General features: G+C 44.8%; 1 pseudogene; it reads right to left on the bottom strand.

Annotated features, from left to right (window-relative positions):
• Positions 1 to 4,609: 4,609 nt before the first annotated feature.
• Positions 4,610 to 8,916, bottom strand: LOC118146701 (single-strand selective monofunctional uracil DNA glycosylase pseudogene; annotated as a pseudogene).
• Between the last annotated feature and the right edge of the window lie 1,898 nt (positions 8,917 to 10,814).

Raw genomic sequence — 10,814 nt, 5'->3', positions numbered from 1 at the left:
GCACTCAGAGATTTCATCACCACCAGGCTTGCTTTACAAGAGCTTCTGAAAGAAGCACTATACACAAAAAGGAACAACCAGTATCAGTCATCCCAAAAACTTACCAAAAGGTAAAGAGTATCTCATAATGAAGAATCTATATCAACTAATGGGTAAAATAGCCAGCTATTAAACTCATAAATATCAATATTAATCCTAAGTTTAAATGGATTAAATGTCCCAATCAAAGACACAGACAGGCATATTGAATAAAAAGTCAAAACCCATCGGTACGCTGTATCCAGATCCATTTCATAAGCACAGACGCACAAAGACTCAAAACAAAGGGTTGGTGGAAGACTTATCAATCAAATGGAAAGCAAAAAAAAAAAAACAGGAGTTGTAACTTTCGTCTCTGACAAAATAGACTTTAATAGTAACAAAGACTAAAAGAATCAAAGAAGGACATTACATAATGATAAAAGGATCAATGCAACGACAGGAGTCAATGATCATAAATATATATGCACCCAATATAGGAATACCCAGATACATAAGACAAGTTCTTAATGACTTATAAAGAGACTTGGACTCCTGCACAATAGCGGGAGACTTTGACACCACATTGTTCATATTCAATGGATCAAGAAGATAGAAAATTAACAGGGATATCTATGATTTGAAGTCAGACCTAGAACAAGTAAACTCAGCGAATATTTATAGAATTCTTCACCCCAGGTCTACAGAGTGTACATTTTTCTCAGTATCACATTACACCTATGTTGAAAGTGACCACATAATTGGAAGCAAATCACTCTTCAGCATTTGCATAGCATTTCACAGACTTAAAGGAAATATTGGTTGGCTGTTTGTTGTTTTCTTCCCTTATTCCTTCCTGTCTCCACTGTTAAGCACAATTATCGGCATAAAAGAGGTTTTTAATACCTGTTTTTGGATTACATTCCAGCCTGGGCAATAGAACAAGACTCCTGTTCTCTCTCCCCCTTTCTCTTTCTCTTTCTTTCTTTCAAAAAAAAAAAAAAATCCACGCACAATCAAGATATCCCACCTTAAAAGTAGGGATGCCTGGAGGGGCTCTGGAGTCTCCCATTCTGCCCTCTATATATTCCAAATGGGTTGTAGGCAGCACATACAAGACAATGGGCAACATTTGGACCCCCTCAATTAAAAACCAAGGGCGTCACAATCCATTGAGAACAGTGAGGGTGCCTTACTCTGGCAGCTGCTATATCCTCATCCTGCACTCCTGAGATACTGTGGTTCTCTGCTTCTCACCACTCTCTGGCACCACACCTGGCTGTAGTCCTACCCCCATCATGTGCCACTCCATCCTTAACAACTATAACCTTTCTTGAGTGACATTTTTTTCTCCGAGACAGAGTCTCACCCTATCACACAGGCTAGAGTGCAATGGTGCAATCTTGGTTCAGTGAAACCTGTGCTTCCTCAGCTCAAGCGATCCTCCCACATCAGTCTCCTAAGGAGCTGGGATCACAAGTGTGAACCACCACACCTAGATAATTTTTCTGTATTTTTTGGAGATACGATGTTTTCCCATGTTGTCCTGGCTGGTCTCGAACTCCTAGGCTCAAACAAGTCACCCTCCTCGACCTCCCAAAGTGCTAAGATTACAGATGTGAGCCACTGCACCGAGACTCTTGAGTGACTTTTAAAAAATAAATATAATACAGCTGTATTACATTATCTTATATTTTATTATTTTACTAATATGTATTTTAAAATATTTAAAATTTTAAAATTTATTTTAAAAATAAACAATGTAGCTGTATTATATTGTCAAATATGCAAAATCAAGAAGGTAAAAATTACCTTTAAAATTCTTTCAGCTAGGAATAAACATCAAAAGAACTTGATGTCTACCCTTCTAGAAGCACATCAATCAATAGATAGATGACAGATGCAGAGATACATACATACATATATATTTACATGGATATACACATACATACTGTGATGGTTAAGGTGAGTGGCAACTTGACTGGATTGAAGGATACAAAGCATTGATCCTGGGTGTGTCTGTGGGGTGTTGCCAAAGGAGATTAACATTGGAGTCAGTGGACTGGAATTGGCAGACCCACCCTCAATCTGGGTGGGCACTACCTAATCAGCTGCAGCATGGCTAGAATAAAATCAGGCAGACGAATGTGGAGAGGCTAGACTGGTTTTGTCTCCCAGCCTACATCTTTCTCCTATACTGGATGCTTCCTGCCCTCAAACACTGAACTCCAACTCAAACAGTGAACTCCACGTTCTTCAGCTTTAAGATTCAGACTGGCTTCCTGGCTCCTCAACTTACAGACAGCCTCACCTTGGGACCTCACCTTGTGACTGGGTGAGTCAATACTCCTTAATAAACTCACCTTTATATATTCATCTGTCCTATCAGTTCTGTCACTCTAGAGAACCCTTACTAATACACACACACATATACTTACATACTTACATACTATGGGATCCATTCCTCCCTTCTTCCTTACTAACAAAATCTCAGTTGTACCCAAATAAAAATTCTGATTTGCCAACATTCCCTCATAGCTAGGGATGGCCAAGAGATGTGATCTGACCCCAGAGTCCTAAGCATTCGCTTGCTGAAGATTTCTCAGAAAGTTTTTCTTTTCCTGATATAAGTTCTTCCCCTTCCTTCTTGTTTTTTTTCTTTTTGTTTTCCTGACTGGAATATTTAAATAGCGTGTACTTTTTGGAAATGCTGAGGCTGGATACAACTATGACAAACATCCTGAACCCGAAGCTTTGCACACATTCACGATGATTTAATAAATTCCTAGAAATGGAAATTGCTGGGACAAATGACATGCATCATTTTTTCATATTTTTGATTGCAAAATGCCCTCAGGAGTTGATGTATCAATTTAGATTCCCATCAGTAGCATGTGAGCTCTTCCCTCACCCCCACACATGCCCCTGCTAAATTTTTGCAAGTTTAATAGACAGAAATTACAGAGACATACATTTCTGGCAGCATGGCAGACTAGGAAACTTAGAAATCTTTCTGCTCTAAAAACACCTAGAAGTGGTAGAGAAAAGATAACAAACAGGCTTTCAAATGCACTAACTGAGCTTTGCTAAAGAAAGGAAAATCCAGCAGCAAAAAAGAAGACAAAGAAAACTGAAACCAAAGAAGCAGGAGATCCTGGGGCAGCTGTATTGGATGTGGAGGAGTTGGAAGGGGAGAGCTGCCAATCTTGATACCCAAGAAGCTTTGGATGTAATGGCCACCAACAGGGACAGAAGCTGAGGCCTGGGCCTAGAGCACACATGGGTCAGAGCTGCGATTTCTGCATACAGCCAAGATCTTCTGAGGTTTCCACTCTAGATAAAAAGGTGACAGAAAAAAACAATCTGCTGACTTGCAAAGAGAGATATGAAATAGCTTATCTAGCTTGCCCAGGGCTCTAGATAGAAAACGTATCTCCCCTGATCATTGACAAGGGTTCTGTCTTTATCTAGGCATGAGATTCAAATGTATATGATCTACATGATCCATTAAGCTCCCATCTCACCCCAGGTAAGAAATCAACATCCCAGACTGAAACCATGGGCTCCAATGCAACACTGTTCTCCAGAGTCCACACAGGACTCTCAAAGGCGAAACCCCGAGAAACATGAATTTACGATCCAAAATTCCAAATATGCAAGGAAAGAAGCCACCTCAAGCACAAGTCAGCAGGAACCAGTAACTAATAAGCTTCCAATCACTTCGGACGACAGAATTGTTGCATACACACCATAGTACCGTTTTGATCTCCAACAAATATCTTCTTAAAACGCCACTTTCTGTCCATGACCAATTCCTATTCAATGATTTTTAATCAATGTCTTAGTGAAAGACATACGCTTGTCACATTTATCAATGACGTGTAGCTTGAAGAGACCACAAGCCTTTCATGTGGAGGTCCAATGAGATTTTGAAGGGATAGAAAGAGGAGCTGAAATTACAAGAAAAACTGTGACATGAACAACATACATTTCTGTTACATTTGGGAGGCCAAGGTGGGCAGATAACAAGGTCAGGAGATTGAGACCTTCCTGGCCAACTTGGTGAAACACCGTCTCTATTAAAAATACAAAAATTAGCTGGGTGTGGTGGCATGTGCCTGTAATCCCAGCTACTCAGGAGGCCGAGGCACAAGAATCACTTTAATCCTGGAGGCAGAGGTTGCAGTGAGCCTGGTGACAGTGAGACTCTATCTCTAAAAAAAAAAAAAAAATCATCAACTGCAAAGTGCAAAATACAGAATCAAGAGACTTGGCTTGCAGTAAATCAGGCAAAATAAGATTGAGGAGTGGAGAGATGTGGCTGGCACAGAGACAGAGGAAGTGCTTTATAGCTATTTTGAAGGTTTGAGAGTTTTTATTTATTTATTTATGAGATGGAGTCTCACTCTGATGCCCAGGCTGGAGTGCAGTGGTGTGATTTTTGGCTCACCGCAACCTCCGCCTCCTAGGTTCAAGCGATTCTCCTGCCTCAGCCTCCCAAGCAGCTGGAATTGTAGGCACGTCCACTACACCTGGCTAATTTTTCTATTTTTAGTAGAGATGGGGTTTCACCATGTTGGCCAGGCTGGTCTCAAACTCCTGACCTCAAGTGATCTGCCTGCCTCAGCCCCCAAAGTGCTGGGATTATGGGTGTGAGCCACCACAGTGGGCTGGGTTTAGGAGCTTTTAATGCTTAGACTGGAAAAATCACAGGCTGGGTTTGTCACAAACTCACTGGTCCATCTCTGACAGATAAAGAATTTGCCCCTCACCTTGGCCACAGCTGGGAGCCCGGACTCTTCCCAAGCAAGGTGTTCTGAGTGGAGAGGGGCTTCCCTTGGAGCACAGTGCAGTGACTCCCCAACCCCGAGGTAAGAAAGCAAGAAAGCAAAGCCATGAGCCAGGCCTGTGCAAGACAATTCAAGTGTTGTCTCCATTAACCTTCACACCAACCCTAGGAGGGAGGCAGCCCCATTTTACAGATGAGGAGCCTGAGGCCCAGGCTTCATCAATTTGTCCATTATAAAGCTTACAAATCACAAGCTGGGATGAAAATCCAGATCTTCTGACTCACACCACCACACTGAATTCTTCCTTTACCCAGCCTCAGCCTCTCATGAGAAGGTTACTCTGAATTTCTTGTCCCATGCTTTGTCCTGGCCCCTATGAGGAAAGGGGTCAGCTGAAGGCAGCTGTTCTATAAGCATGCGTAGGGATCCTGACAAGATATTTCCTCTGAAAAACCAAATGCGACCTTAGAAGGCAGTCTAAGGAGCTCCTCATTTAATAGAGACTTCCAAGGAAACGACAAGGTAGAAGCATCTGAAATGCAACAGATCACCTTCTGCTGATTCCCTCCCACAAAGGGGCAATGCTCAGGCAAGGTGAGGAAAGCAGGACTCAGCAGGGCGAACAGAGTGCTGTCAAAACTGCCACAGCAGGTTGGAAGACTTCAACAGATTGAAGCGTGTGTTTCCTGGTAACTAGGGAGCCCAGGAGGACCTTTGGCTTCAGTCTAGGAGGTGTATTGTTAGCCGCTTGCCCAAGAGTGACTTGGAGGCCCTGAATGTGTCCTATGTGTCCCATGCCAGGCCTTGGGGCACTAATTTCAACAGCCACGGCAGCAGCCCCAATTCAGTCAGTTCATTTGGTGACTGCCTACCAGCCCTGTTGGCCTGTGGGTTATGGGGAGAGTGGTGCAGGAGCCCCTCCACCTGGATCTCTGGCATCAGGCCTGCCAGAGCCATTCGTGCCCACTACTGCCCCAGCCGGCCCACTCCCACCCCCAGCCGCACCCACCGCAGCTGCACCTGTTGGCAGAGGGCTGCACCACAGATCCCAAGAAGCTGTTCTTGCTGCTTGGCAGGCAGCTCAGCAGGAGGGAGGCTGTGCTCTCTGGAGCCAGGAATAGCAGAGAACACAGACTGTGGACAAAGCAGTGACAAGAGAAGACCCCAGGTTTCCCCAGGAAAAGCCCCAGAATCAGGCACTGCTCGCCTCTGACTGTGAGCACCCCACCAGCACCAATTGCTTAGGTGCTTAGGGTGCTCTTGGGGAGGGGTGAGCACAGGCCCTCTAATGCCCAGCCAGTTCCAGACTATGTTAAGTTCCCCAAAGGGCACTCGTGTCTGGGCCATGACAAAAGGTCCTGGGTTTGTGCCCAGGAAGAGCACTTCTTTGAGGCCCTGGCAGCAGCAAGTCATGAAGCTGCGATGTGTCTAATACAATTCTCCATGGGATTGTGGATGATGCCTTCAGACTCCAAAGACTGTGGTTGGCTCAGCTCAGCACTAAGCCAAAGTTCCTCCTCCAGGAAGCCCTCAGCCAAGCCTTGAGGGCAGAGCTGAGGCTCTCTCCGGGCACCTGCAGGATCATGGAGGGTCCCTCTTGAAAAAGTCTGAGGCATGGCCATGCTGTTATCACCTGGTCCAGCCCCCTATTCTTTTTTTTTGCAATACATCTCCCATACCGTTAGTGCACAATTCAGCAATTTTTAGTGTATTCCTGTGATTGTACAACTATCACCTTTATCTAGTTCCAGAAAATTTTCATCAGCCCCCAGAGAAACCCCAAACCCATTAGCAGTCACTCTCCTTCTCTCTTCCCCCAGCCCCAGCAGCCACTGATCCACCTTCTGCTCTATGGATTTGGCTGTCTATTCAGCACATTTCATATAAATGTAGTCATGCAATATGTGGCCTTTGTGCCTGGCCTCTTGGGATCAGCATAACATTTTCCAGGCTTATCCATGTTGGAGCATGTGGCAGGACTTCTTTCCTTTCTTACGGCTGACCAGCATCCCACTGTACGGACAGCCCACCTTCTGTTCATCCAGTCATCACTGATGGACAGTTGGTTTGTTTCCACTTTGGGCCATTATGAATGATGCTGCTGTGAATATTTGTGTACAAGTTTTTGTACACAATTTTTCTCCCATTTGGTGGTTTGTCTTTTCACTTTCTTACAATAGTGTCCTTAGAAACAAAAAAGCTTTTAATTTCGATGATGCCCAACTTAATTATTTTTTCTTTTATCGCTTGTGCTTTTGGTACCCTATCTAAGAAACCACTGCTTATTCCAAGGTCACCAAGATTTACCCCTACATTTTCTTCCAAGAATCTTGTAGTTTTTAGCTCTTCCAAAATGTCTTATAGATGGTGTGAAGCAGGGTCCATCTTCATTCTTTCTTTTTTTTTTTTTTTTGAGATGGAGTTTCACTCTTGTTACCCAGGCTGGAGTGCAATGGCACGATCTCGGCTCACTGCAACCTCCGCCTCCTGGGTTCAGGCAATTCTCCTGCCTCAGCCTCCTGAGTAGCTGGGATTACAGGCACGCGCCACCATGCCCAGCTAACTTTTTGTATTTTTAGTAGAGACGGGGTTTCACCATGTTGACCAGGATAGCACTTTGGGAGGCCGAGGCGGGTGGATCACGAGGTCAAGAGATCGAGACCATCTTCATTCTTTCAGAGGTGATATCCAGTTGTCCTGGCACTCTTTGTTGAAAAGACACGACAATTTCCCTATTGACTTGTCTTGGCACTTGATAGTTATATTCAGTGTGATTGTCAGAGAACCCAAAAGGAAGCCAAAAGCCAAGGGAAATTTAGGATTCATTAATAACCATTGCCAGAGTGCCAATACTTCTTCTCTGGAACAGACATGTCCATCAGGCACCTCCACCACCCCTGAGTACCACTCCTAGGGGAAGCTCTGTCAGTTCTCCAGACTTGACTTTTTTTTTTTTAAGCTATGCCTGGATGTAAAAGTCAGTCGTGCTTTAATGGCTGTATTCACAAAGCTAGTACAGAAATTGTTCAGAAATTGTACAGAAATTGTTCTAGCTTTGTGAGTCTTTTCCGACCAGTAGTAGGTATTTCTCTGAATCATTGGCCATTTGTTCCTTATAAACAATTGTTTTATTTATTTCATTTTTTTATTTTTTTGAGACGGAGTCTTGCTCTGTCGCCAGGCTAGAGTGCTGTGGCGCAATCTCGGCTCACTGCAACCTCTGCCTCCTGGGTTCAAGCAATTCTTCCGCCTCAGCCTCCCGAGTAGCCAGGACCACAGGGACGTGCCACCATGCCTGGCTATTTTTTGTATTTTTAGTGGAGATGGGGTTTCACTGTGTTGGCCAGGATGGTCTCGATCTCCTGACCTCGTGATCCTCCCACCTTTGCCTCCCAAAGTACTGGGATTACAGGCATGAGCCACTGTGCCCAGCCCTATTTATTTATTTTGAAACAGAATTTTGCTCTGTCACCCAGGCTGGGGTGCAGTGGCACAATCTCAGCTCACGGCAACCTCTGCCTCCCAGGTTCAAGTGATTCTTGTGCCTCAGCCCCCTGAGTAGCTGGGATTACAGGCATGCACCACCACGCCTGACTAATTTTATGTTTTTTCATAAAAGAGATAAGGTTTCGCCATATTGGCCAGGCTGGTCTCAAACTCTTGGCCTCAAGTGATCTGCCCGCCTTGGCCTTGCAAAGTGCTGGGAATACAGGCCTGAGCCACTGCACCTGGCCTCACATAAACAATTTAAATGCTAGAAAAGTCCATCATTTCAGCTACAGCCGACCTTTTCCTGAAAGCAGCTGTTCCCAGCTCCATGAATGTGGAGTGACCTCAGCAGACACTGGGCGCAGGCCATATTCACCAGGGAGGACACAGTGGGAAGTCAAGCTGCCCCACCCACTTCTGCAAGACAGCTTGACTTGAGTGAAGCTATATGGGCTGCTGGGTAACTGGATTTACTTGCATGCTCCTGGTTCCGGAGTCTTTTCCTTTGTCAGAGCCATAGACTTGCAATGGCCAAGTCTTCCTGGATTGCTTTGGGAAACATTCATCACTTAGAGACTTCCCAACATTTTGCTTACAGCTTTACTATAGCACTGATCAGACTGAATTGTAATAAAATTAATGGCTAACATGGATTGAGAATTTCTTATGAACCAGGTTTTGATCCAAGAACATCACTTGTGTTACGACCAAGTACTGCGTTTATGCCCACTTTACAAATGAGGAAATAGAGTGTTTAGGTAACTTTAGAATGATCACACAGCTCATAGGGATTTGACCCCCTGGAGCCTGGCCCCAAACCATTAATCATTCACATACTCAGATTGTGAGCTCATGGAGGACACCATCTGCCTCTGTTACTTTCCTTCGGCCCACAAAAAACTGCGTGTTGAGAGCTGCTCAAGGATCCTGAACTTGATCGAAAAGTATCTTAGTCCCTTTGTGTTGCTATAAAGGAACACCGGCAGCTGAGTAGTTTATAAAGAAATTAGCAACAGTAAAGTGCTTTTTCCCTTTACTCATGGCTCATTTAAGCAAAAATGTCAACATTATAAGAAATGTCTACAATGAGACTTTGGATGTGCCTCTTGCCCATGTCAGATTCCTCCACATGGAACCCAGGGCACCAGCAGGGCTACAGTCAGATCCACTGCTGACCATACCTCATGAGTACGCCAAAAGCAACATGCAGGCTCCACCAAAGGCCATTTGCATGGCCCCTGGGGTGAGAGACAAGCTGAGAAATGCCATTTCAGGATCCCTGGGCTGTTTCAAAGATACATGGGGATGACAGGACAGAATATGTGAAATCAAGTTTTGCTGAGGAGATCTTGACTGTGAAGTCTCCATAGTTGCTAGGCCAACAACCTGGTTTAATGAAGCTTCAAGCAAAAGAATAGTAAAAACATTAATCAGCCTCACCACAGAACAAATTTTCTCCAAAGAACTCCCAGCTCTGACTGATGTTTTATCACCTTTATCATCAGAGGACAGCTACACAGAAGAGAAGGCTGCTATTTTGCTGTAGTTTTAGTTAGCAAGTACAAGGTTCAAGGATAATGGGCCTGCCTAAGGCCACAGAACCAGCTTCCAGCAGAACTGGCCGCATGCCACACTCAACCCACCCACACCCCATTGCCATTTCCTCATTCAGAATTTGATCCTCAATCAAAATCAGGCCACTCATTTAAACTTTGAAACTTTGACACATGGTATTAAAGGTTTTTAGTATGTATATGGTAGATCAGTTGTTCTCAACTGGAGATTATTTTCCTCCCCAGGGGACACTTGGCAATGTCTAAAAACATTTTTGGTTGTCACAGTTCAGTTTGCAGGCTGTTGCCATTGGCGTCTGGTGGGTAGAGACCACAGATGCTGCGAAATATCCCACAACGCACAGAACAACTCCCCACAACAAGGAATTGTGCAACCCCAAGTGTCAATAGTGTCTCGGCTCTTGATTCCAGAGTATGGGGGGTTAGGGTAAGAGGGGATATAGGGGGAGTCATTCCAGATTAATCCAAGAAGGGGGCAAGTCCAAATTGCTGCTTTGGGTCCAGGCCAGGGAGACAATTACAGCCAGCTTTGGTTTGTTTGAGTGTTTGTATAAAGGGGGGACTGTTTATGTTCTTCAAAAGTCCCATGGAACTGACTTTTCCTGCCATTGCCAAGGAGGCCCGTCAGCCCAGAGCAAGCACATTCCTTCCTAAGGAAGGGAGCTCTGGCTGCCATTCTTCCCTAGCCCCACACAGGCTGATGCTTCAACCAAAATGAAGTGCCCCGGAACACACACGAATACTCAAACCTTCGGGATCCTCCTTCCCGCTTCCTAATGCAGCTCTCCCCAGGGACAAAGGGCCATCGCTCAGATTCTGCCATAGCCTGGCTCAGAATCTGTCTTGTGCCCCCTCAGTGGAGAGAGAAGAGTGGCCTGGATCTCGAAATTTCCTGTGGAAGACATGCTCTCCTCCATCCTCCGCCTCCTCACATTCATTGTTT

This window comes from Callithrix jacchus, chromosome 13 (assembly GCF_049354715.1).
Source record: "Callithrix jacchus isolate 240 chromosome 13, calJac240_pri, whole genome shotgun sequence".
NCBI lineage: Eukaryota > Metazoa > Chordata > Mammalia > Primates > Cebidae > Callithrix > Callithrix jacchus.
Note: the sequence above shows the minus strand (reverse complement) of the source record. Positions and strands in the feature narration are given on the sequence as shown.